The sequence below is a fragment of the Astatotilapia calliptera genome, chromosome 3 (genome assembly GCF_964374335.1).
Source record: "Astatotilapia calliptera chromosome 3, fAstCal68.1, whole genome shotgun sequence".
Lineage (NCBI taxonomy): Eukaryota > Metazoa > Chordata > Actinopteri > Cichliformes > Cichlidae > Astatotilapia > Astatotilapia calliptera.
In genome coordinates, this window is record NC_137424.1 from 18,258,198 (window position 1) to 18,285,338 (window position 27,141).

Genomic DNA, 27,141 nt, shown 5'->3' on the forward strand with positions numbered 1-27,141 from the left:
GGCCGAAACATGACACCATGTGATCTTCTTACATCTTCAAGACAAACATAGGAAAAACATGAGCATATTTGTTTCCTGATAAAATGATGTGACAGGTAGAACAGAGTAAAGTGGTGGTGTTACAGCCTTTCTCCCCTCTGCTGCCGAGGCTGTTAGTCTCTCCCAAACTCAGCTACAGGACTTCCAAATGAATGAAAGCAGCAGAAGTGGCTTTACAAATGAAAGAGGAAGAGGAGAAGAAGAGGAGAGGGAGGCCACCCTGACCATCACTCCAGCTGAAAACATCACACTTCCATTAAAGTTGGTGAGGAAATGTTGAGCAGGATGAGCTGCTGGCTAATCTGGAGGCTGTAGCAGCAGCTCACAGTCACAGTGGATTTCCACTCATGAAAAAGCTCTGGCTGCTTCATTTCTCATCTCATATCAGAGACTTTAATGCTTCACTGAAGCTGTACTGTGATGCTTCCATATCCCAGTGAGGCCTCCATAATGATTTCAGCTGTTCTGTACACACACTGTGTGCCCTGTATGGCTCAAAGTCTCTGCAGCCTGTTTTTATCTGCTATCATCAGATCTTCATCATCCTCATTCACATCCCTCACACACTCTACAGCCTCATCAGCACTGACTTCATCTTCACTGACTGATGGAGCACAACATGAACCTGTGGAGGCTGAAACACTGTCCTGTCAAACATCTCCCCGTCACCACTCCACTTCTGTCAGCCTTTAAATGAACCCTGCTCAAGTCTGTCACTTCTGTTTGGAGCCAAAAGGAAAAACTGTTGTTCAGTCGTTTGGAAAGACAACATTTCTGAAAGCACTCAAACTTCTTCACATTTGTCTTCAGACACATCCTGAACATTTAGGAACTAAAGAAAGTTTCAAACATCAATCAAAGACCTGAAATATAGAAAAACTACAACTGCCGCAGTCAGTGAACTCACCTCAGAGTCTCCAGTCGACAGTTTGGACTCTCCAGTCCAGCACACAGAAGCTTCACACCTGAATCCTGCAGCTTGTTCCAAATCATGTCCAGCTCTGTCAGATGGGAGGGGTTGGACTTCAGAGCTGAGGCCACAACTTCACAGTGAGACTCTGAGAGTCCACAGTGAGTCAGTCTGTGATGATAGAAAATATAAAATGTGTTATTATAAAAGCAGAAAATCTGCATTATAAACACAGACTGAATGTATATGAAGACAAAACAGAGTGAGGTCATAATCTGATGAATCTGCTCTTCACATCTGTGCTTCAGCTCCTCTTACTGTGTTTGACATGACACAACGATTGAGTCTCTCTCAGACCTGCAGACTTTTAATGAGAATCTTTGTTTGGCTTTAATCTGCAGATGAAGGAGGAAGATGGTGTCACATTTAGGCTTCCATAATGTCCACAGTCTGTCACTGAGATCTGATCCAGAGTCCGAGTGAAGACACACATTTGGACTGTTTCCTGTTTTGACTCCAGAACATTTTGAATGAGTTCAGCTCAGTGAAGAGTTCCAGCTGGAAAGATGATCTCTGTTTGCTACCTGCTGTCAGGTACGACTGTTCACGTCCACACGCAGGAAAAACCTGCTGACTGTTACCAAACGGAGCAGAAATCTCATCACTGGACAATAATGATGAATGAACTCAGAGCTGCTGATATCAGATCTGATTTCAGGGGAACTAAACACAGAAATGATTGGCTCATTTTAGCTTTCTGAGCCATTATCTGCTGGTGTGTCGCTAGTTGGCAGAAAATGATTTGTATTCCTGTTCAGGGCTTCAGTGTTTATGAGTCCAGATCCAGGTGACAGCAAGTCAAAATGATGTTACCTGTCTGTGTCCAGCAGCAGCCTGTATTCACTTTGAATATTGTTATAACCTGACATGGATCAGTTTGTCTTTGATTGGTTTGTAAATGTCACTGTTTCCATTGGACCTGAGTGACGTACAAAGACAGAGAGGGAGAGAAAGGAGAGAGAGGATGGAGACAGCAAAGAGAGAGCAAACACAAACAGGTGAGAGTGGACAGGTGACCAAGGTCAGCAACCAATCAGAGAGCTTCTGTTTGACCCACAGTCACTGATGATGACTGCGCATAACCAAGCAGTGTGTTACTCTGATATCAAATATGGATCCTGCTCTTATAATAATGATCATCAGATGATATTATTGTGTTATTTTGTAGCTGAATACGATGTTTGTGTGATTATCAGTGAAAGAAGCAGTGAGGAGGATGGAGAGAGAGAGAGGACAGAGGCTGAAGTTAGAAACACTAAAAGGATTTTTCATGGATTTCATGGATGATTTGAGTGATTTCCAGCAGGACACTTAAACATGTCAGTGGACGTCCTAAAGAACATATTCACTGATATGAAACGTGTCATTGAACAGGATTAATATCAGTGGAAACATGGTGGAAACAGCTGTGACTGCATGGATGTGACACACTTCAAATCTGTTCTCCACTCTTGGATTTGGGATCCATGGAGCTGCTGCTGAGTCTGTACAATAAAGGAATGGTGTGGAAGGTTGCAGCATACGGACACAAACACTTTGTGGTTACAATCTGATTTTATTTTCAAAATTAAACTACTAACCTACACTGATCAATGATGTTAATGATCACATCTGGACTCACCCAGCCTTTCTGCAGTTCCTCACAGCTGGAATCAGTCTCTGTCGTCCCGACACTGATGTTTTGTACTTCAGCAGGTCCAACTCATCCAGAACCTCCTCTGACATCTGCAGCATGAAGGCCAGAGCTGAGCACTGGATCTCAGAGAGTTTCTTCTCTGATCTGTTCTCTGACTTCAGGAACTCTTGGATCTCCTGATGTACTGAGAGGTCGTTCATCTCCATCAGACAGTGGAAGATGTTGATGCTTCTGTCAGGAGAGATTTCATCACTGTTCATCTCCTCCAGGTTGTTGATGACTCTCTGGATGGTTCCTGGACTGATCTCTGTCTGACCCAGCAGACCTACTAAGAGTCTCTGGTTGGACTCCAGACAGAGGCCATGAAGGAAGCGAACAAACAGGTCCAGGTGGCCATTTTTACTCTGGAGGGATTTCTCCATGGCTCTGCTCAGGAAATCATCCAGAGAGGACTTGTTGTATTTTTTTCCCAAAAAGTTCTTCAGCACCTTTGTCTTCCTGTTGGTGAAACAGTGGAACATGTAGACTGCAGCCAGAAACTCCTGAATGCTCAGATGAACAAAGCAGTAGACTGGTTTCTGGAAGATCACACACTCTCTTTTGAAGATCTCTGTACAAACTCCTGAGTACACCGAGGCCTCTGTCACATCCAGACCACACTGCTCCAGGTCTTCTTGGTAGAACATGATGTTTCCTTTCTCCAGATGTTCAAACGCCAGCCTCCCCAGCTTCAGAAGAACTTTCCTATCAGCCTTCGTCAGCTCCTGTGGACTCGTCTCACGTCCCTCATGGTACTTGTTCTTCTTCCTCTTTGTCTGAACCAGCAGGAAGTGTGAGTACATGTCAGTCAGGGTCTTGGGCAGCTCTCCTCTCTGCTCTGTAGTCAACATGTGCTCCAGAACTGTAGCAGTGATCCAGCAGAAGACTGGGATACTACACATGATGTGGAGGCTCCTGGATGTCTTCATGTGGGAGATGATTCTGCTGGACAGCTCTTCATCACTGAATCTCCTCCTGAAGTACTCCTCCTTCTGGGCGTCAGTGAAGCCTCGTACTTCTGTTAGCCTGTCAACACATGTAGGAGGGATCTGATTGGCTGCTGCGGGTCGGGAAGTTATCCAGACGAGAGCCGAGGGAAGCAGATTCCCCTGGATGAGGTTTGTCAGCAGCTGGCTGACTGATGACTTCTGTGTGACATCAGACAGCAGCTTCCTGTTGGTGAAATCCAATGAAAGTCTGCTTTCATCCAGGCCGTCAAAGATGAACAAAAGCTGAGAGACAGCCAGCTTCTCTGCTGTGACCTTCTGTAATGTTGGATGGAAAACATGGAGCAGCTCCAGAAGACTGTACTGCTCATCTCTGATCAGGTTCAGCTCCCTGAATGAAAGCAGAACCACCACACTGACATGTTGGTTCTCCAAGCCCTCTGCCCAGTCCAGAGTGAACTTCTGCACTGAGAAGGTTTTTCCAACACCAGCCACGCCGTTGGTCAGAACCACTCTGATGGGTCTCTGTTGGTCAGGTAAGGCTTTAAAGATGTCCTGGCACCTGATTGGAGCGTCATGGAGGGCGTCCATCTTGGAAGCTGTCTCCAGCTGCCTCACCTCATGTTGGGTATGAACCTCTTCACTCTGTCCCTCTGTGATGTAGAGCTCAGTGTAGATCCTGTTGAGGAGGGTTCTACTTCCTGTTTCATCACTTCCTTCAGTCACACGTTCACATCTCCTCCTCAGACTGATCTTATGTTCATCTAAAACCTCCTGCAGACCAACATCTGCTGAAAGAAAGAAAAACAATGAGACTAAAGAGAAAGAAAACTCTTCAATGTCTGAACAACACAAGAAGTCCAGTTTTCAGAAATGAGTCCATCAGCAGACAGATGTTCAGTCTTACTTTGTACACAGCTGCTCTGACTGGCTGTCTGCAGTCCAGCTCTGCTTCTGGATCTTTCTCCACACTGGGGACAGGAGGAGTCTCCCGATGAAGCAGACTGTTCCCAGTATGAGGAGATGCACTGTCTGCAGAACCAGTGTCCACAGCTGGTAGAGACTGGATCCTTCAGGACGTCCTGACACAAAGCACAGCAGGACAGCTGCTCCTCATCACAAACACCACTCCTCTTCCTCTCTCTGTGAACACATTTCTTTATCACTAAAACATTTACTGTCAGTGAAAAACATCCAGATGTGACCAAACTGCAGTTCCTCACAGTTCCTTTGATGTCATCAACACTAATGAGCTGCTCTTCCTGTCTGCCTGTCTCATTAAACACTGAGTGATGAATACAAACTCAACACTTCCTGCAGACTTCCTGACTTCACAATAAAAGCTTTCCATCAGAGAGACAGTTATGACTTTCACTGTTTTACAGCCGCTGTGTGCAGATCATCTGGGTCAGTTCACTCTGAAGCAGCTTAGAAGTGTCCGTGTAGAGCCGTGGTCTGACACACAGAGACTTCTGATTTTCTCTATTTAAACAAACATGATGAAGATGAGCAGGTTTCTCTTCTAGTATAAACTCTGTGTCTCTGGCTCATGATGGCTTTTCAGGTTTTATGTTTTGCTCTCTCCTGCTAGCGTTTTGCCTGCCTGGGTAGAGCTTGTAATGGCCTCTCGCTCTTGGTCCACACAGTTATGATGATTACACCACCTGTTGCTGATTCACCTGGGCTTACCGGTAACCATTTAACGCTGCGGCATGGAGCAGTTCGTCGCTGGGACATTGACCCTCCTGTGTTCATGATCTCAGCTCTTTGCTAAGAAATCTCTCTAAATTCACCAGTTGGGTAAACTTTGTGTATACTTTGAGTATATATTTCCCCGGACCTGGTTACAGACGCTTACCTGTGATTCCTGTGTGTGGCTGTGTGAGTGGAGAGCAGGACAAGAGTGACTGAAGAGGAGTGAGTGTGGACTCCCTTCCCTCTTTTCCCTGGAGCCCTGGACCCCCTCCCCAACTCACTGTACATATATAGAGCACTGTGGTTCACCCCTTTGGTAAATAAACTGTCACCTTTTTGTTTGTCAGAACTCAGTCTGTGCTTGAGTTCCTCTGTTAGCCATGACATTTTGTTGGTTCTCTGTCTTCAGGTCCCTGTAAGTGTTTGATCTAAAACATTATATTTATTCTGCTTTGATTGTTTTGTGTGCTGAGGGATATTGTTGCACGATCCACTTTTTCTTATCACTCAAATATCCTGATACTTTCAGAAAGTTGGAGAGCTCTCCTGGCTTGCTTAGTCTTTGCTCTGTACTGCAGTACTTGCACTGGTTTCACTGGACAAGTCTGCATGTGAATCTACAACTGATCTGACATTGTGGCACAAACACAGTAAACAAACACTACGAGCACCTTGTTTCATGTGCAGTGGCTTTCTTCTCATTCTGTTACTGAACACTGTATGAAAAGCCTCTCACTGCCAGCATCCTTCCAGCCCCACGACAACAAGACCAACTCACATCTTCACAACACCAAGAATTTTTCCCCTTTTCTTTGGAGAAACTGAGAAGCCAATAGGATTGTAGCTCAAACTTGCCCACAGTCCTGCTTCATCACTGCTCACTCCTACCTGTGTTGGTGCTCAGTGGACAGTCATTAGGGTTGCCAACTCCCTGAAAAATAAATAAGGGACACCTCGTGGCCAGGGCCGGGCAACCTAGTTGTCTTCACCCTTCCCAGTGTGGTAGCTCTTTTTTGTGTGTGTGAAATTATTTTTTAACCATTTGACTTGAATTTGATTTAAGCAGATGCATATTCTATTCTTTGTGATATGACCATATGGGAAACAAATGATCCTTTAGCCATTTATTTTTAGCTCAAAATGACAACATTAACACAGTAAAACAGGTCTCTTTCTTAAACAGAAGCCTGTCATGCTTAACTTTTGAGAATAAAAGTAAATCTTTCTTTAAAAGAACTCTGTCCTGCTTAACTTAAAATTATATAAATTAATAGAAAGCAATAGAATGAAAAATATTCTTGTAACAGTGCACATATAGTGCATTTAGTGCAATTGGCTTCAGCTGAGGTATTATTTCAGCTTTTCTAATGCTAATCAGCTGCTCCTGTTTGTAAACCCGCTTGTTCCCATGATTACGCATCATAACTCATCATCATTATTCATCTATGTATTACTTTTATGTATTAGTCATCTATTTGTTGTAATCATCTATCCTTGCAGTTGTTTATTACACAAAATAAATTATATTATCACACTTCTGGCCACATAGCGCTGATATTCACTGCACATGCCCATATTAACCTTAACCAGAGGGTTTAAAAAACAAACCAGTGTCTACATACCATATCTGCTTCTGCCGTGGCCTGGTGGACAACAAATTGGTTAAGGGTTCCCCGAGCTTTCACGCCCCTCATGTTCTTCATGTGCCCACCATTAGAAGCATGCCTATGGAAAAAGTGCGCCGGCACACAGTGCAGTGCGCTTTATATGTGTTATCGTGCACTTTTCCAGCCAGGTGTTTTCCTTTTCCCATTCCTCCCTGTACTTTTGCAGCCTTTTTTTCTTTCTCTGAGCGAACAAACATTGCTGCTCTAATGCTGGGCTCACACTGTGCGATTTTTGGCCCATTTTGAGATGATTTTTGAGTCATGCGACCGATTTGGCGATCGGCCCAATTTTGGCCTTCATCGTGCATCGTGTAGTATACGTGGGGTAACGAGAAGCGATTAACACCTCACGACCAGCTCCCGATCATCAATCGCTCGTGAGCGTGTCACCACAGCCGTTCACACTGCTCACGCGCAAACACGTAAACGTCGGTGAAAAAGACGGAGCAGCACGGCTGTGCAGCGTGTGATCTGGACACAAGCGATGGAGGCACAACTGTAGAACTTTGGAAAGCTCATCAGAGCCTTTTCGATGTGGCCCCACAAAATTATCACGACCACAACAACCGTGAAAATAGTTGGATTTACATGCTGCTCAATCACAGCTGCCTGATCATGTTTTTCATTAGCAATTTAGCAAAGTTGATGGTGGTGGTGTGTCTGTGTGAGTGAAAGACAGAGAGAGCGACAGATTTTCTGTTATAACCTTCATTTTATGGAGGCACAGTGTGAGCACTCAGGTCGCATCAGAGCATCGGGCGGTATAGTGTGAGACCTGCATCGTGACCTACCAACTGCGAGTCAATCGTGCAGTTTGAGCAGGAGCTGAATAACGTGACTGAAAAAAATCGCACAGTGTCTGCCCAGCTTTAGGTGTACTGTCGTCCGAGACTTGCACCGCAGTGTCGGCGTTTGTTTCCCTGTTGGCCATGCTTGTTGTTGTGGTCATCTGTTGTCTTCCGGTATTTTCTCCGCAAGCGACCTTTCCTCGACCAATGAGATGAGCGGTAATCTGAATTGTCATAAGTGTGCTGTCAGCTCATTGGTCACAAAGCAGGAGAGGGGCTGGGAATTATGTTTTCAAACAAAGCGTTAATTCCATAAACATTTATAGACTACTTTTGATTCTCACTGTATTACGGGACAAAGTGCGTCCCTTATTAGCTCAATACGGGACGTGTGCTTTTGTTTCTAAATACGGGACGATTCCGTTTTTTAAGGGACGGTTGGCAACCCTAACAGTCATAGCCTGCTGCTAGCATGAATGCTAAACGTACTGCTGTGGATGATCAGCAGAAAAACATGTTGTCAGTTTGACTGTTTGCTGTATTTAAAGTGTTTTTCTCAGTTCGTCTGTATTCAAAGTGCATTCGGGGCTTTAGCTGACAGCTCTTTGTGCTAACAAACTAAACTCTCTTAGTTTAAGCCAGCAGACTTTACCAAACACAAAGCCTGCTGCTGCCTCCATGGGTTAGCTTGTGTGACTGGTGTTTACACCAATGAAATCTAAATCACACTAATGTGTCCTCCAAGGTGTTTGGTGGGAGCACTGAGTGAAACATAAGAGCTCTGGTTAAGCCTCATCAGCTGGATAGGCTGTCCACCCTAGTCCAGGCTTTAACTCAAATCTCTGACTGGCTTTCTAACAGCTACCTTGTTAGAACAAGACAGAGACCATGATCATAGCTCCTCCTGATCTATATTCTAAAATCAGTCAAGTTGTTGCCCCTTTCTGTTCTTCTGCTGAGCCAAATATTCGAAATCTTGGAATCATATTTGACTCTTCTTTGGGCCTTGACTCACATGTAAAGTCTCTGTCTCGTTCCTGTTTCTTTCATTTAAGGAATATTTCTAAACTGCGACATATGGTCTCCTTAGCTGAACTGGAAAAAATTGTCCATGGATTTGTGTCATTGCGTTTAGATTATTGTAATTCCCTGTTTACCAGCTTGGATAAATCATCTCTTTCTCGCCTCCAAGCTGTACAAAACGCAGCAGCCAGACTACTAACTCGCTCTACCCAGCGAGCTCACATCACTCCTATTTTATGTTCTTTACATTGGCTCCCAATAGATTTTAGAATTCGTTTTAAATGATTGTTTTAACGTACAGAGCACTAAATGGCCCCAGATTATTTATCCAAGCTTCTCACTAAATACACTGCTGCTCGCTGTCTCTGCTCACAGACTCAGAGTTTGTTGGTTGCTCCCAGAACACGTCTGAAGATGAAAGGGGGCGGAGCCTTTCAGTCTGTGGCACCAAGGCTGTGGAACAGTCTACCTCTACAACTACGTTTGGTTGACTCTGTGGGATCCTTTAAAAAACAGTTAAAAACTTTACTGTTTAAACAAGCTTTCTGTTGACCAATGCTGTTTACATTGTTATATTTTTAATTCACATTTAAACTCTATATTGTGTATATTGTGCATTTTGCTATTTATCGTACTGTTTATTTTAATGTCTGTGTGCAGCACTTTGTGACTACCTGTCTATGAAAAGCGCTTAATAAATAAACTTTACTTACTTACTAAAATAACAAACAGGGCTGTGAGAGCAACTGAAGTGATAAAAATACTGTTTAAAGATAAAAAACACTTTGATGTTCTCTCGTCACCTAACAAAGTCCAAACCCTGTGAACTATTTGAGCTTTAATAACTGTGGATTCAGGTATCCTGAACCCATCTTTGGACATTTGTAATGAAATATTTTAAAACTCCATCAGAGACTCCTGATGTGGCTGTTTGGAGAAGGAAAAGAGGGACAAAGTGGAGCGTCGAGCTGAGGCTTCATTCACTGCAAACCTACAGTTATGTTTCCTTATTTCTGCTGTTTGCATGTTCACAGCTGAAATAAAGCTGCCTCTTTGACTTCATCCTGTTGTGTTTGGGTCCAATCCTGCCTGCCACACAGCGCTACAGGACAAAGTCTAATATTTTTATCTTTTTAATGAATCTTCGGTCATATTTATGCAGGAAAACACAAACATGTAAAGGAGTCATCACAGGTCTCTGACCTCACTGGTCCAGGTTCAGCACTGAAGTGTGGAGGTTGACCTTTGGACCAGTCACTCCTCACAGACGGACAGCTGGATCCTGCAGACTGTGACCTCTGACCTCTGCAGACACAAACATGTTTTATTCAATGATCAATTCTCTGATAAAGTGATTGAAGCAGCTGTGATCACACAGACTGCAGATAATGCAGCTGTTTCCTGTCAGTAACAGTCCTCTTAGATTAGAGTTCAGCTTTTTACAGGAAAACAAATGTCCCTGAATGCAACAGTGAGACACAGTCTGCCTGTGTGGCTGTGATAGCTGCCGTTAGGAGCGCTCATGTGTTTGCAGTTAGACGAGGAGATGTTACCATCATGGACACATTAACAAATCCTGCAGCATCACGTGGCACAAACACTTTGTGTTCCTGTCATCTGCAAGCAACAGGAAGTTCATTAATAAAGGCGGGATGGAGACGCGACTGTGATGGTTCTCCTTCATCCAGCTGTTACACACATCTGGGCTCACACGACGAGCCTTTGTCTAATACAGCAGCTGCTCTCTGAACACTTTTCTGAAGAGGAGCTGCACAAACTTTTGTTTGCTTTCTAGAGCAGCGTATCAAAGTCAAACTACCCACTGCTAGCAGCTGTTTCTATCATAGTTTAGGATCCAGATGTGTGAGGTCTAGATTTACACCTCTGATTAAAATACATAGTTAAAAACAGCCAATTGAGTCCAAATGTGTCTTAAACCAGATAAACTGACAGTTACAGCTGAGCCTGTGTGTCCTTGGAGACACTGCTCTGCTACAGAGATGCATTTTAGAAACCAGGAAACATCAAAATCATTTAAATCAGAGAGTTCTTGTTACTAACAGCTCACCTCTCTGCAGCGGACACAGGCTGGGATTTAAAATCAATGAATCGATGATTGGACCGGTCACTCTTTAAGGACACAGAGCTGGATGGTTTCTGATTGACGCTAAAAATAAGTGAACATGAAACATGTGTCACATCCAATGTGTCCAATAATTACATAAAAAGTATAAACAAACTATGTAAATAGTTTATTATTTAAATCGTTAAATAGTAAAAAGCTGATTAAAATTTCAAACATTTTAATACTGACATGAACTTACTTTTTGTCAGATGACTTTTTTCGCCCTAAATTACGAAAGAAATGCTTCACCCGTTTGCTCTTAGAGGACACACTTCTGGGTGGAGGTCCAGGCTGGTTCCTGTGAATAATGATGGAGCAGTGATGTGAGTGCTGAGCTGTGACATGGAGAAGAGTCATGGACAGTTAGAGATGGTCATCTCACCTCTGAGCTTTGGTCTGGCTCTCATGTTCCCCACACAGAGTGCTTTTAGAGGGAGGGACTCCCTCCTCTCTGTCCTCACACTGATCCATGCTGCTCAATTCACATCAGCTCACACACACTTTCTACCTTCACCTGCAGAGGAAACACAAATCAGCCCAGCGACACACTGACTGACCCACTCAGCACCCACTGATTGATTCAGACACGTTTTAATCCCCAAAAGTTGATTCTGTTCATCTGGATGTTTTCAGTGGGAGAAACGTTTCATGACTCATCCAGGTGACTCCTTCAGTCTCAGCTGACTGCAGGTTTCCAACCTTATAAACAGGACATTTGCACAATGGCTGGGAGGTCATGACCATTGATCAACAACCACTGATCAATGGCCATGAGTCCCATTCACAGAGAGTTGGGGAATGTCTGCAATCACAGCATTACTAACCTAACCCTTACCTGGATGATTGAGCATCAAGACACTTTTTAATATTTTACTAATTTCTGAAGCTTTTTACCAACTTTGTTCAAATTGGTCTGCTGTCATTTTATTGTTGACAAAAAGAGATTTTGAGTTTGACTGTTGACGTTTCCATGTGGGACTGTTGCTGCAACACCAGGATGTTACTACAGAATACACTTTATATTGTGAGCACTTGGATGTTAGTCCAGTGGTCCTAAACTGACACACCTGCACCTGGATTCATTCTGACCAGATTTTAGCCCAACAGTGTTTCATACTTAATACATCAGACACAAACTCTGCAGCTGTCATTGTCATCAACTGCTACTATGTAAGGAGTTGTTTTGATCGAAACTATATGTGACGTAGCAGAAATATATATACACATGCAGCTTGTGATTTTTTTTTCAGAGCTGTGGGTGCATGATAGCGCCTAACAGTTCTCCGTTCCCGGGAATGTAAAATAAAGATCATTTTTTGAGTTTGACCACTTTGAGCCCAGTTTTTCTTCGCCGCCAAAAGAATGCAAAGAACTGAATTTAATAAGACGATCAACTGCGCCACAACATTCACGAAAGCGAAAGTAAAAGCGACGGAAGGAAACGCCCAGAGAGGCGTTTGAGGGACGGTCAGAGTCAGGAACCTCAGAAACGCATCAGGCTGGAGTTTAATTCTGTTTTCATCTTTAGAAACATCTGGAAATAGTTATAAAAACGCTGCGTAATAAAGAAAAATAGTGTAGATTAGTTTGAGTTGTGTTTAGCTGAGCTGTGTCTTTAATCTGAAGTTCATTTTGTGGAGGAGCAGCAAGACTTTCAGTGTTACTTTCAGAGAAAGCCTCCCAAATGTCTGTTGTCTTAATAGTGGAATTATCTGGAAAATGAACCAGTTCTTATGAGCTGCTTTTCTGTATGAGCAGTCACAGCATTTTATACAGCGTGCTTCATTCACACAAGCACTTCTTTTTCTAACAATGACACTATGATGGATGCATCGGAGAGGAAGTCGGGGTTCTACATCTTGCCCAAGGATACCGTGGCGTGCAGACTGGAGCAGCCAGGGATCAAACCTCCAACCTTCCAGTTAGTAATTCTACCTGCTGAGCTACAGTCTGTACTTCCTGAACATCACACCCTCCTTTTGTTTCTTTATTTCCAGTAGCAACCAGGACCATAATGAACCCTGACTCCAACAGACACTCAGGATCCACCTGCCCAGTAAGTCACCCGCTAACTGCAACTATCAGAGCCCTGACCTTCTGCAGAGACGAGTCACACTGAACACAGCAAGTGTCCCTGCTCTCAGATACAAAACCTGCCTTTAAAAGTTCAGAGTAATGAAATCAGCAGTTCTGATTCTAGAATCTGTAGTCTCACACACATGTGCAGAGCACTTTTGTTGTTTTGGTTCACATCAGGTGATATTCTGCTGCAAACAACTAATGAGAACATTTTATGAAAGCTTTGAGTGTCCATCAGGATCCTGTAGAAACAGCTTCCATGTCAAAGATCAATATTCTGAATTCTGTTTTGAAAGAAAAAGATTTCTAGAAAATTCTCTAAAGAATTCACCATCTGTTTTGTTTTCTAAAACAGATGGTGTTTTAGAAGCTACCTGGTTTCTCCACCGGTTTTTCTTTATTTTTTTTAAGGAGGTCTGGTTTCCCCACCAGTTTTTTAATTATTCTAAGGAGGTCTGGTTTCTTCGCCAGTTTTTAAGGAGGGTTAAGGATGGTTGCTCCACCGAAAGGAGGTTTTTCCTCTGCCGCTGAGGGCGTTGAGTGTTTGGTTTATCCACCAATATGTAAGGAGGATAGAGCTCTCATTGGTGGGTAAACGCACGTGTGAGCGAGTGCGGGCCAGACGTGGTCTGTGTGAGTGTGACTGATTGTTGTCTTGTAATGGGGAATAAACTGGGTAATTCTGCCTTGAAAGGGGATGGAATACATTGCAAAGTATTCACTGGGCAGCACGTAGTATGTAGATCATTGAAGGAAGAAAGTAATGAATTTGTGCACAAAGCAGATGGAACAGTGAGTGTGACTGTGTCTGACGTCACTGTGTGTGTGAGACACAGAGAGGTGTGAAAGACAAACATCCAAACTCAGCCTGCAGTTCTGTTCTGTGATTCTACATTTGACTATCCGTTGAGTTTGGTGTGCACTTCTGCTTTGTTCAGATGCATTTAGATACATCACCTCCACTCTGGGTGGCTGTAGCTCAGGTGGCAGAGCAGGTCAGCCACTAATCAGAAGGCTGATGGTTCGATCCCAGGCTCCTCATGCCAAGTATCCTTGGGCAAGATACTAACCCCAACTTGCTCTCCACATTCGGAGTGTGAATGTACTTAGAAAGCACTGAGTACAGATAAAGTGCTGGTGTGATTGGGTGAATGTGGCATGTTGAGTACTCTGGGAGAGTAGAAAAGCGCTATATAAGAATCAGTCTGTTTACCATGAAACACCCGGCGACGCATAGTGTTTTTTTTTTTTAAAGCCGAGAAATGCACCGTATTTGATAGCTTCCTGCAAGACCTCACACCGAGCACAACTACTGCGGGTGTGGTGCCTGTTATCGGACACGGAGTTAGCAACATCCCCCAAGAACCTGAAGAGGAGAGTCCTGGCCCCTAGCCCTGCCAGAGGAGCAGAAATGATGAGGATGATGACGGCAGCAGCAGCCGTTCTTCTCTGCATGTGTAGCTTAATGTTGTTTGTGTGTAATTTACGTTGAGTAGGCTAACCACGTTATTACATTAATGTAAGGTGAACAAGCAAACACCGTTGTAGTTACATGCTGCTGTCTTCTTGTTTGATAGAGTGATACCATATATGCCCTATAGCTGCACAAAAGGCTAACATTGTTATCTTTTCACAAAAAAAACAACAAAACATGAGCGGTTTCAGGACAAAGTTTGTGTTCTCCATTCTTTAAGCACCGGTTCCAACCAAAGGAGGTATCTTGTATCAACAGAAAAGGCTAACTTGGTTATCATTTTGCAGAAAAAAAGAGACTGCTAAAAATAAAAACATGAGAGGTTTTTGGACAGAGTTTGTGTTCTCCATTCTTTAATCACTGATTCGAGCACCGATTAAGCACAGGCACTGTTTCAAAAGTACCGGTTTGGCACCGGTATCGGATAAAACCTAAACGATACCCATCCCTACTCCTAACATGCCTCCTTCCTCCTCTTCCTTTTCTTTCAGCCATCAGTAGCATGACAGTCTTATTCATTATGATCCACGCATTTTATTTGGTAAAGCTTTAGTTCAGAAGGCCCTTACTAATGCAACACTCCCCATTTACCCAGGCTGGCACTTGGAGTACACTGGCTTGTGGCCCCTTGTGCCAGCATTAGTGCTTTCCTCCTTTCTGCTGCTCACAATTCACCGATCACACTTTGACTATTACCATTAAAGGCTGCAGAACCTGCATCTGAAGCCTCTGGTTTAAAAGAGTTCAAATAAATAATCCAGCTATAGTTGTCAGTATTTCCACTGCTGCACAGGAAAAAACTTTATTATAAAATAAATAATAAGAAATAAACTTTATTTTTCAAACACAAGCTTTACACAACTTGTACGTTCACACAAGCACTTTTTCCATGTGTCTAAGTGTTTCCTGTCGAACATTCACCAGGACACCATGCAGACTGGCATTAAACCACCAACCTTCTGGTTAGCAGGTGACCTGCTCGACCACCTGAGTTCCAGCCACCTCATCAAAGTGACCAATCACATTAGAATCCTGTCCTGCTTTGGGCTCTGCCTCCAAACCATCCAAAGCGGGTTTATTTGCACCATGTATGCAGGTAAACTTAAACATCCATTCAGCTGCTTCAGAAGGAAAATGTCAGCTTGTGGTTTCAGTCACAGGAAACTCACAGGTTAGAGTCCAGCCAGAGGGCTGCTGTTGTTTATCTGTAAAGTCTTTACATTTACAGAAATAAATAATTATGTGGACACATCTGGATCATCAGCAAACATGAAACCAGGTGACCACCAGGACCAAGCTGACTGCTGACACAGAGTTCATACTCTAACTGCTAGCTGCTCTGCTAGCTAAGTTAACTGATGTTAAAGGTCAGAGTAAAGAAATGACGTGATGTTGCTGGGAGTGACACCACAGACTAGCAGCATTTAGTTACTCAGCATATAATGCAGTTAATCTGAAATCTCTTTTTCTCTCTGAAACAAAGTGACAGCAGACTGAGTCAAAGACAGAAACCTTATTGAAACACCAAATATTCCCCGGCTTCACTTCCTGATCCAGGATTCAAAGAGGACGTTGCACTTACTCAGCTTCTTCCCATGAACGTCTTCCCTCTGCAGCTCTGCTGTCTGGACCAGGTCTGTGTAGAAACAGAGACAATCTTCTGCTTCATCAGTCCTCTGTGTCTGCAGGCTGAAGTCACATTAAACACCTCAAACCAGCAAAGAGTCTGAAGCTCAAAGCTCAAAGGTCAGCTGCTGCACCTTGTGTGATATTGTTTGATCAATAATTAACCTGCAGCAGGTTTCTGCTCCAACTCCGACACACTGAACAACCCTGAGAACAAATCAGAGGATGTGGGTGTGTCTGCAAGCTTCAATAGTATTAAACACCTCACACCAGCAATGAGTCTGAAGCTCGCAGGTCAAAGGTCAGCTGCTGCACCTTGTGTGATATTGTTTGATCAATAATTAACCTGCAGCAGGTTTCTGCTCCAACTCCAACACACTGAACAACCCTGAGAACAAATTAGAGGATGTGGGTGTGTCTGCAAGCTTCAATAGTAAACACCTCACACCAGCAATGAGTCTGAAGCTCGCAGGTCAAAGGTCAGCTGCCACACTGTATATAATATTTCAATATGTATACAACCTGACTGTGGGTGTGTGTGCAGCCATAAACAGTTTAAACATTAAACACTGAACCATAAAAGAAGCTTAAGCTGCAGCTCACAGGTCAAAGCTCAGCTGCTGCAGCCAGTTATGACTTTACATAAATCATCATGTTTTCCCTCTCAGCACTTGGGCTGTTTTGACTCAGCTACACTATGGCAAATGGCCAATGGTTCCACAGCTGTTCTTGTTGTGTTAGGGCTGAAAAGCCCGACTTGTTCTCCTCTGCAGGTCATCAAATGCACCACAGAAGTTTGTATTTGCAGAAGCCTGTGTATGTTTGATGGCTTTATTATTCTCTGTTCAAAGACAATAAATGTGGAAAATGTCTCATGTAGTATCAGCGTCATTTAAAAATGACTGCAAACATTTAGAGAACATGTGCTGCTGTTTGTCCTTGTAACAGGGCGGCCCTTAGCGGCTGGAAACACAGTGAGACAGACCAAGGCAAGTGTAGTGGAACAAAGTATTTATTTGCTATATGGCTCTCCTTACAACAATTAACTTGTCGAGCTTCTTCACAGCACAAAAAATCCACCTCTAATGACAACTGGCAGCCTTAAATATGTTCAGCTGTCACAGACTTAACCATTATTCCACTCTCAGGTAAATTCTTAAATCCCAACCTTCCACCACAGTATACAATATATTAATTAGAATAAATAAATACATAAATACATTTCCACATTTACATATTAATAAATATTTCACACTTAATCTTACACCAAACCCAATATTATAAAAACCCAGAAACCCAAGCACAAAAAGATTCACCACACTCTCTTTACCAATGGTCTCTCCCGGAACCTTTAAATGGTGTCTGGACCCCAGGGGAAACATTTGCCCAAACACCTTGAAGAGGACACAGGCAAGAAAGGTGAGTAATCATTAACTTACAAACACTTATTTGCACCACTTTTATCCCTAGATTTCACACACACGTTTGCATTAGTTTTCCTTACTGGTAAACCTTAATCACAATCTCAATCACCATTCTTCTCTCCTGACAGACAACCACCACATTCCTTGATGAGGAGCAGCTGTGCAGGATCTGAAATAAGGCTACCAACTGATTTTAAAATTCCCAATAAATAGTCAATAAATATTTAAACTTCTTGTGTGCAAATCCATGCTTAAAGTGCAATGCTCATAAATTGCTTGATAAGGTGCTTTTAATAAAGTGAAAGGTGTGCTCTAAAGTGCTATACATATAATATAAATAAATACAGTCAAGTCTGTCCCGTATTCAGTAAGTGAAAATGAAATGAACAATAAAAGGTGAATCAAATGGACCATTACGGCAAGGCTGGGATGGTCAATTTGGTAAAGTAAATCCGTTGGGCATCTTTCTTTGCCTTTAGACAATAGTTCTGATGGCAAAAGAGCCAAACGGGACAGGCACAAAAAAAAAAAAAAAATACAGTAAGGGAGTCCTCTTCCTTACATTTCCTCCTCCCTCTCTTGAGCGCGAAGTGCTTCAGTCCTCTGTCATCCTAGATAAACAATCAGCAACCACATTTGACTTCCCTGGCCTATACTGGACCGTAAAGTCATAAGGCTGCAAAGACAAGTACCATCCTGCAATGCGGGCATTTGCATCCCTCATGCGGTTCAACCACTGGAGGGGACGATGATCAGTCTCCAGAGTGAAGTGACGTCCCAGAAGATAATACCTCAAGGCCTCAATAGCCCATTTCATGGCCAAGCACTCTTTCTCCACCGTCGAATACCTCGTCTTCCTGTCGAGTAGTTTCCGACTCAGAAACACCACAGGCCTTCTTTCACCATCCACCTCTTGCTGAAGGACAGCACCAAGGCCAACTCCTGAAGCATCAGTTTGCAAGATGAATGGCTTGTTGAAGTCTGGACTGTGTAGAACTGGATGTGTGCAAACTGCTTCCTTGAGGTCTCTGAATGCTTGCTCACAGTCTTCTGTCCAACGCACTTTGTTGGGGGCTGAGCCTTTTGTGAGGTCATTCAGTACAGTGGATCGCTCTGCAAAAGAAGGTATGAATTTCCGGTACCAGCCTACTAGACCCAGAAAACCTCTCACCTTCCTTTTTGTTGTCGGAACTGGGAAGGACTGAATTGCTTCAATCTTTCCAACCTGCGGCTTTATCTTCCCAGAGCCAACTACAAAGCCCAAGTACTCCACTTCTCTCTTGGCTATGGAGCACTTCTTGGGATTGATAGTCAGTCCAGCCATTCTGATGGAGTGTAGCACCTTCTGTAGGTGAATGACATGCTCTTCCCAGGACTGGCTGTTCACCACCACGTCATCCAGATATGCTGCAGAGAATGCTGACACATCTCTCAGTACATGGTCCATTAATCGTTGGAATGTCGCTGGTGCACCTTGAAGCCCAAATGGCATGACTTTAAATTGGTACATACCAAAAGGAGTTTTGAAGGCTGTCAGCTCTCTCGCTTCTGGTGCCAAAGCCACTTGCCAGTATCCTTTACACATTGCTCAAACTCTTATAGCCTCTGGTGCCTCCACCTTATCATAAAAGCCTAAACATTCACATCCTTTCTCTCACACGGCGCCTAAGCTACGACCTTGGCTCCCCGTTTATCTGCTCCTGCTGAGATGGGGCAGAAAACTCCAGTATGTTCTGTTCTCTTCTAATCAGACCAATAAGGTGATGACTTTCTGCAAACAGTATTTCTTATAACTCAGCAGTATAATGCATCATAAAACAATATCATTCATCCACAATAAATCAGCAGTCTAATGTAATGCAAATCAGTTTAACAAATGCAATAGTTATCATCTTCTTCTAATTCAGGAGAATGATGCAAACTAAAACTACATAATAATTCACAATCTTTAATTAGGGGTATAACATGGCATAAAATAATATTATAATCTAACAATTCCCCCTGATGAGCTCGTTAGAATAATGAGCTCACCAACACCCTATAATCCAGTGTCGCCGGGTTCATCTCTTCTCACTCCTGAGGCCCTTTGTCCCCCTGAGGGGCGAACCATATGTGAGATGACCTCTGTGTTTGCGCAGTTCAGATGCAAGAAAAACTATTATTCCAACAATAGCAGGTACAGATGACACTCCCCAGTTCTCCCACAGCTTTATTTTGGTGCTACCTTATACCCTTCCGACGTACTCAGACTAGAACCTCTGTCCAAGGAGCTTTTAGCCTTTATTTTATTGCTGCAGCTACCAGTGTCTTCCAGTTGGGTGATCCTCTGCTCTTCATTCTTCAACCTCAGGGGTTAGACAACCCTTCAGTCGTGGCACAGATCAGGGGATTATTCTGCCCCGATTTCAAACAACGATCTGTGTATCCTCCAGAAAAAGATCAGGAACGCGTCCCCCTTTTTGCCCAAGAGCCTCTCGAACTTCGTTGGTCTGGTGTTCCTGGATTTCCGCCAACGCCTTCATGGTAATTGCTGTGTTTATGGGATCCATCCTTTTGTGGTGACTAGCTGGAGCCCAAACGCCATGACACTTGGACCCAGTTGATGTCTCGGCAGTCACTGTGTCAGTCTCTGCTGCGGAGGATCCTCGCATATCTGTGACCTCGTCTGGTGTCTGTCCCTTTCTCTGTAAGAGACAGAAAACCAAAACACCTCTCTTCCTAACCCTAATAATCTAATGTTGTTATCTACTGACCTTCTAGTGATTCAGAATTGGTCTAAAACATTCAGAATGTCCCAGGGACTTATTCTAATCATATCCTATGTGTGTGTAAGCGTGTTTGCATTTAGCCCTCTGCACTCAAGGCATTTCCTACACTTTATCAGTCCGGACCATCACGCCGAACGAAGCTTATGACCTTCAAAAGGCCGAGTGCCAACTCATCATAAGCACATTTGCAAGGTGTGTCTGAAACTTATTGAAACCACTCTTTTTAACAAAAGATAAACAAATTAACAAATCTTCTAAACGCTATTCAGTTCATTTCAATGATTGATGCTTACACATGGAAATAATGATTTATGCTTCTCACTGATTCTCTACAAAAGACCGGAAACTTCTCGGGCCGCTATTAGCTTAAGCTTTACCATTCCTAAGTTATTAAAGACACAAATGAAGTTATAAAAATGTTCAAATAATCCTTGTTTGATGTTAAAACTCAACTTCCCCCCCCCCCGTTTTTTGACACATTCCAATGTGTCAAATCAACGGAGCTAGAACATTCAAAGAAAAGGTTAGGCAGCTACAAGGTTTCCCAGATTGTTAAGGTGATCTGCGTATGATGCTCTGACTCAAGTATATAATCTTAAATGAATGTCATTTAATTAACTGCCACTATTTAAAACTTAGCTTAAAGACATAATTGAATAAAAATCACAAAGAATAACATGATATCAATGTTATGTAAGCGCGTGCGGCCCTCTATGCTCGAAGTCACTCCACACCATAGATCAGCCAAACATCGCGTTGACTGTAGCTTTTAACCCTTATTAACTTGAGCACAACTCTATAATGAGCAACAAACTGCAATATGTCTGAAAATGATCATGGTTACACCTGCAATAGAAGATCGTATGATTATCCTGACACCTGTAAATAGAAAATTAACCTGCGGTTATAACAATCACTGGAACACAAATGTTAGTACAATGTCAAAAACTTCAATAAATGTTTAATGCAATGCTAGTTATATGATTCTGATGCAATAATAAAGCTGATGCCAAAATAAGAGTAAAACACCCCCTTTTATCCCGTTTCACTTGACACATAAACGTTTATAAATGCCTCTTTTAAATCTTATTTCCCCCTGATCTCCCCTTACTGACCACAGCAGGGGAAACTCCGCTATGAGTCAACCATGAATGCAGCTCACCTGATTCATCACTGAGCTCCACCGTCACTGGCGTCTGACAGGGTGGCGCTGCATACTCTTCCTTTAATGTCACTATTTTCAACCTGTTGATTAGAGTGCTTAAACCTGAAGTCGACTACGTCCACAACAAGTCAATACAGCTGTAAATGTGGCCAATTATCAATCTATTACCAATCAATAGCAACAGATAAATTTTATTTTATGCATGCTTTCAGTCAACCACTCACCCAGAGGATCTCCAATCCCAGAAAATTCCTTCTCCTCAGTCAATGAGTCTGTCCTCCTTCCATGGCCTGGTAACTGGTCCATCCAGAGCCATATGATCTCAAAATATACATACAACAAGCCAAACCACACCTTGGTCACACCAACCCTTTTCCGCCCTGAAGATGTTCAACGCCATCTTAGTCTGGACTGTCAAAGGTGACTTTAACGCTGGCTGTTCCAACAATCCATTTTATAACATTTCCTGGTCAGATTCGCCAATCTCTGCACCAGGGTTTTAAACGTTTTGCCATCTTCATTAGTTTTTATTTTTATTTAGCTTCGACTCCAGATTTTCAATTTTTACCAGTTGTAATCAGTTTTTACCAATCAGTCGCTAGTTTAGTCTAGTTTTTATTTTCTGAACATCCTTAATTTCAGTTTAGTTTTGATTAGTTTCAGTTATAGTTTTAGTTGTGTTTTGCAAAAATTAAGTGTAACCAAATCCCAGTTCCATCATATCAATCATGCTCTTCCGCTTATCCTTGGGTATTGAGACTATTAACTCTTGCAGCACCGGGTGTTCCTAATTTTGGTTCAAGTGAATTGATAAACTTTTTGAAGGCGATTGACTCACACAATTATTTAGATGTCCCAGTCCTGTTGTCTCGGGACGCATCACGCTGCCTTATCTGGGGTTAGCTGTTTTCTGGGGATGCTGGTTAAGTGGGGGAGCTCTTCAAGGAGGGGGGGGGGGGGTGTGCTCCCCCTGATGAGCTCTTCAAGGTAAGCTAGGTTAACCTTCTTGTGTGAGCTTTTCAAGTGCACTTCAAGGTTTGTGGGATTTTTAGTTTTATAAATGTCCCTCATAACCCCCTGATGACCCAGTAATTCATTTTTGCACACTGTAGTACACATTTAGTTTTTTTCTTGTAGCTCTCATACTCTACTTGCCACTCCTCTAAGTCCTGATGTTTCTTAGAGAGGACAACAGTACCTTTAAAATTATATCACATGTGTGGGGGTGTGGCCTTGCCAATTGTTTTCCCACCTTTTCAAAATGGCTGGCATGCCCACCAGCACATTTTAAGGAAGAAAGAAAGGTAAGCTTGATATTTACATTTAAAATGTTTTGTTAAACTCAGATTTTTATTAATTTTCAAAAAATAAACATCTAGTAAATAATTTGAGGGGTCTTTAAGAATTAGGCTTATTGAGTTTCACAGAGAACATGACTAATTTATTAATGTGTACTCTAGTGCACGTCGGGACTTTGTACTTATATTTATTTCACTTTTTCCTAGTAGACAACTCTTTAACAAAGGCAGAGAGAATTCTTAACAGAATAATTGAGCGAGATTCAAACAGAGATTTTTCAGAAGATGAGAGTCATGTGAGCCAGATAGGAGAGGGTGAGAACCCAGGAGGAGCCACACAAAGATTATCGAGATGCAGTGGCAGATGTGATAGAGAAAAACACAGGGCCACCTGAAATCTGTCGTCCTATCTGGTCCAAAACCAACATGTAGGAGAATCTGGAATTTTTGCTTTGAGTTAAAAATAAAATATGGGTAAAATGCAGGAATGATTTCCAGTATAGTAAAAAATAAGAGTCGCATTTATAGCTGAATCCATGACACCTGATTGTTTCTACACGATCACGTCTTTGCTGAAAGTTATCAATGATCTCAATGTGCAAAAAGAACTCCCAGTATCTGGAGTTCAAGCTCCTCTTGGCTGAGAAACCAGGGACAAACATGTGAACAAGACCTGAATAATACCAGTAATGAAGAGTTCTCTCCAAAAATCAAGAAAAGGAGGCCCCAATCAGATGAGAGTGTAGCAAAATATGGTTCCCTCCACTTGCCTGAGATGGTTAACAGTCCAAGGCATTTCAGTTGTAGAATGGTTGGGTGCAACAGTAAAACATATGTGAGATGTGGGAAGTGCCAAATGTTGCTTTGTGTCTCCAAATAAAAAAATCACAGTACTTCCTCAGATATCATAAATGAATTGATTTTTGTGAAATAGAAAGCCCAGTGCAATCACTTGTTCCTGAACCAATGGCTTACAGCTAGTGAAGTGTCAGTGACTTCTAAGTTGGTCCCTGATCTACATTTTTATTATTATATTGTTATATAAATAAGTTTTAATATCCTGCTTACAACAAATTCAGTGGAGCTTTTAATTTTCTTAAATAGCTCTTGAATTTTGTTAGTTTCACATTCGTGATCAATGAACTCCCCTTGTGCACTGTAGTGCACATGTTGTAAAATTTAAATAAAATTAGTTAAAAACAATTTTGTTTTTGTAATGTGTTTTTTTTACCGTCCCAACACTTGATTTATCTGAAAAAGAAAAAAAGAAAAAGAAAAAAGGAAAATGCTTTTCCTTTTTTTCTTTTTTCTTCCTCCCTGGGTCTCAGGAGGACATTGTGTCTATCTTACTTTTAAATTGCTGACTATTTCAAGAAAGCACCCAAAAGACGGGGACCAGTGTTTATCATTACATATCTCCATTTTGAGTGTGGCAAGTCTATCATTCCCCTGTTATTCATAGACCTCAGTGGAGGTTTTTGTTTTTTTGTTTTTTTTACCTCTATAAAAGTTAATTGACTCTTTACAGTGACCTGCTATGGTTAATAATAACCTGCTCCGTCATGAGTGGAATCAAACCTTTTCTTCACTTTAGCATTTAACATTCCCAACCATATAATATGATACATTAATCGAACTACAGCTACTAAAAACACAATTTTCTTAATGCAAACATCAGTAACTCAAAATTAGCAACCAAAGGGTTCAGTCTGCAGTTCACACTCATGTGAAGCTACAGCCTCCCCCCTTAGTCTCTATCATCCTTCTGTTCTTGCAAAAACAAAACAAAGCAAGACAAAACATCCACCCTTCTTTTACAGGCTGGGTGAATTGTTGTGGACATTCACTAATCCTAAAGTCGGTACCGTTTTTGTCTCAATATCAAGTCAGTTAAACTTTTAGTCGTCAGTCCGTCACAGTCCAGTCACATGCATACATCCACACACATTCATACCAGATATTGCTGATAATGGAGTCTCACGCGCAACCTATTCGAGCCTCCATCACCAGCAAGATGACGTCATCATTTTGAAGGAAACAGTTCCTTGTTTTTGGACTGGATTGACTCGCTGCAATCCTTTTAGGCTCGGGACTTCTCATTCGATCAGTGTCCCATATAAGTGAATTTCTCCCAAGCTCATTATAATCATGGAGAAAAATACTTTGCGACTGTTTTCAGTAAGAATATTTTATAGCGCTTTAAAGTTCAATCTCTCAGGCCTGGATTAAAGAGCTGATTTGTTAAATCAGGAACTCACAAAATACCAAAATATCACCACCGGTGGATCATACAGTGGGGCAAAAAAGTATTTAGTCAGCCACCGATTGTGCAAGTTCCCCCACTTAAAATGATGACAGTGGTCAGTAATTTGCACCAGAGGTACACTTCAACTGTGAGAGACAGAATGTGAAAAAAAAAATCCATGAATTCACATGGTAGGATTTGTAAAGAATTTATTCGTAAATCAGGGTGGAAAATAAGTATTTGGTCAATAACAAAAATACAACTCAATACTCACCAAATACCAAACAGGTAAGGTGTAATTGAGCCATAGTGCTTGGTCTCTTTGTCCGATGTAAATCAATTGCAGTTAGAGGCTACATTAATTTTCTTTCTGTAAGCACTTATTGAAATCATCTGAGCACATTACAAGTACATATTTGCTTACTCTGTATGCTCAAATGTGACCCGTTATGGCCACTAGAAAAAAAGAGGAGGCCCGAAAAACAGGTGGGGGTCCTCCACCACCACCACTCACAGAGCCTGGCCACTTGGCTTCCACATTTGTGATAATGTTGGCAGCATCACATATGATCTTCACAGTGCAGAGAACACAAATTAGCATCCATTACTATAATGAAATGATTTGTTAGTTTGAAATGCTACAGGGAACTATGTACCTGTACATTAATGCTGTGGAACGACTTCCTGTTCACATAGTCTCCTTCATTTACTGAAGGAGCAATGACTGGAATTAGGGGTGGGTTCTTATAATCGATTCATCGATTAAAATCGATTCTGGCTTGGATAACGTAAAATCGATTCATTAAAATCCTGAATCGATTTTTTAATATAAATTTATTTTGCCCAAAATGCCAGAATCTCAGGTGAAATCTCACAAAATTTCAAGAACCACCAAACAGGTAAGACAGTAAATGAGAGCAGGAACACGGATTCTGCACAAAGACTTAAACACACAGCGGGACCCGCGGATCAGAATCAGTTAGATGTCGCTTTTCTCACAGTCGGGGCTGAAAGCCGACAGCTCGCTGACTCTGATCTGTCGGCGGGTCTGCGCTTTGTGTGCACGCCCTTTATGCGCCGATTCTAAAGTTGTTAGTTTGATCTCTCTCCAAACAATATTGACCGAACCAGCAGCAAAAGAAGATCCAAACGCTTCACATAAACATCGTCATGAATTCACTCAGACTTTTACTGTTTTGCTTCCACTGCGATGCACAGCTCTCTCTCTGTACTTCAAGAACAGTTTCCCTTTCTTCATTATTCGCTTGCTTGTTACGCACAAGTCTACTGTTGCTTACAGCGCTGTCGGCCGCTGTTTTTTCCCTTTTACATTCTTCCGAAAAGAAAACCTCATTTCTGCTGTTCAATACTGAACAAATTAAAACTTTTTAAAATTATTCAAAATGCAAAACGCTTAACCGTGTCTCTAATAAAACTGCTGTAACTTCAGAGGTAATGTTCATATGTTGATTAATGGTTTTCTTTCGTTTTTGATGTACTGCAGAATATTTTTATAAAATCCCAGGCCAGGAAAATCACCTTCATGTTTTTCTGTGTTTTATCCTCAGCTACTTTGACACAAAGGCCTCTGCTGTGATGCTCACACCTGTGATAAAGTCTTGCGTGTGTCAGCTTCCTTTTTATTGATACAAAAATATGTAAATGTACTGATCTGAATTATAATATTTCTGACTGTCAAAATTTCCCAGATTTAAATCGAATCGAATTAAATCGAATCGTGGATCGAATCGATTCGGGGCCTTGTGAATCGGAATTGAATCGATTCTAGAAATCAGTGACGATACCCAGCCCTAATTGGAATGTGAGTGCCATCTGTACAGCCAATCACGCCTGGGAACCGTGAAAATAAATGTACAATTTAAGTAGTAGTTCAAGTATCACCACATCATGAATTAAATTTTGTTCATCCTGCTACCTGCAATTTTGTGGCATCCCTCTTTGATAAATCTTGTGGGTCTATGACCGGGGAACACCACAAACGAGTACAGGAGACGTTTCAGTGCAACTGTAACATTCCTGACTGCCCGACAGATGGTAGCCTTGGAAACGTGCTCAGCGTCACCAATATTATACAGAAAGCTCCCGTTTGCAAAAAACCGAAGTGCAATACAA

The 27,141-nt window shown here is 42.2% G+C and overlaps 1 protein-coding gene, 1 long non-coding RNA gene and 1 pseudogene across 3 annotated transcripts in view; all 3 read right to left on the reverse strand.

Annotated features, from left to right (window-relative positions):
• LOC145425244 (ribonuclease inhibitor-like) overlaps nucleotides 1-27,141 on the reverse strand; it is a 206,948-nt gene that overhangs the window by 18,576 nt on the left and 161,231 nt on the right. The gene's annotated exons all lie outside the window — the stretch shown is intronic.
• Nucleotides 934-12,255, reverse strand: LOC113017387 (protein NLRC3-like; annotated as a pseudogene). The gene is made up of 7 exons (XR_013905909.1): nucleotides 11,312-12,255; nucleotides 11,129-11,227; nucleotides 10,873-10,971; nucleotides 10,008-10,109; nucleotides 4,539-4,774; nucleotides 2,631-4,422; nucleotides 934-1,120 (listed from the first exon to the last, which is right to left on the reverse strand). The product of XR_013905909.1 is annotated as a protein NLRC3-like (transcript).
• Nucleotides 16,694-25,198, reverse strand: LOC145425319 (uncharacterized). Its single transcript, XR_013905985.1, has 2 exons — nucleotides 25,139-25,198; nucleotides 16,694-18,528 (listed from the first exon to the last, which is right to left on the reverse strand). It is a non-coding gene; the product is annotated as an uncharacterized LOC145425319 (long non-coding RNA).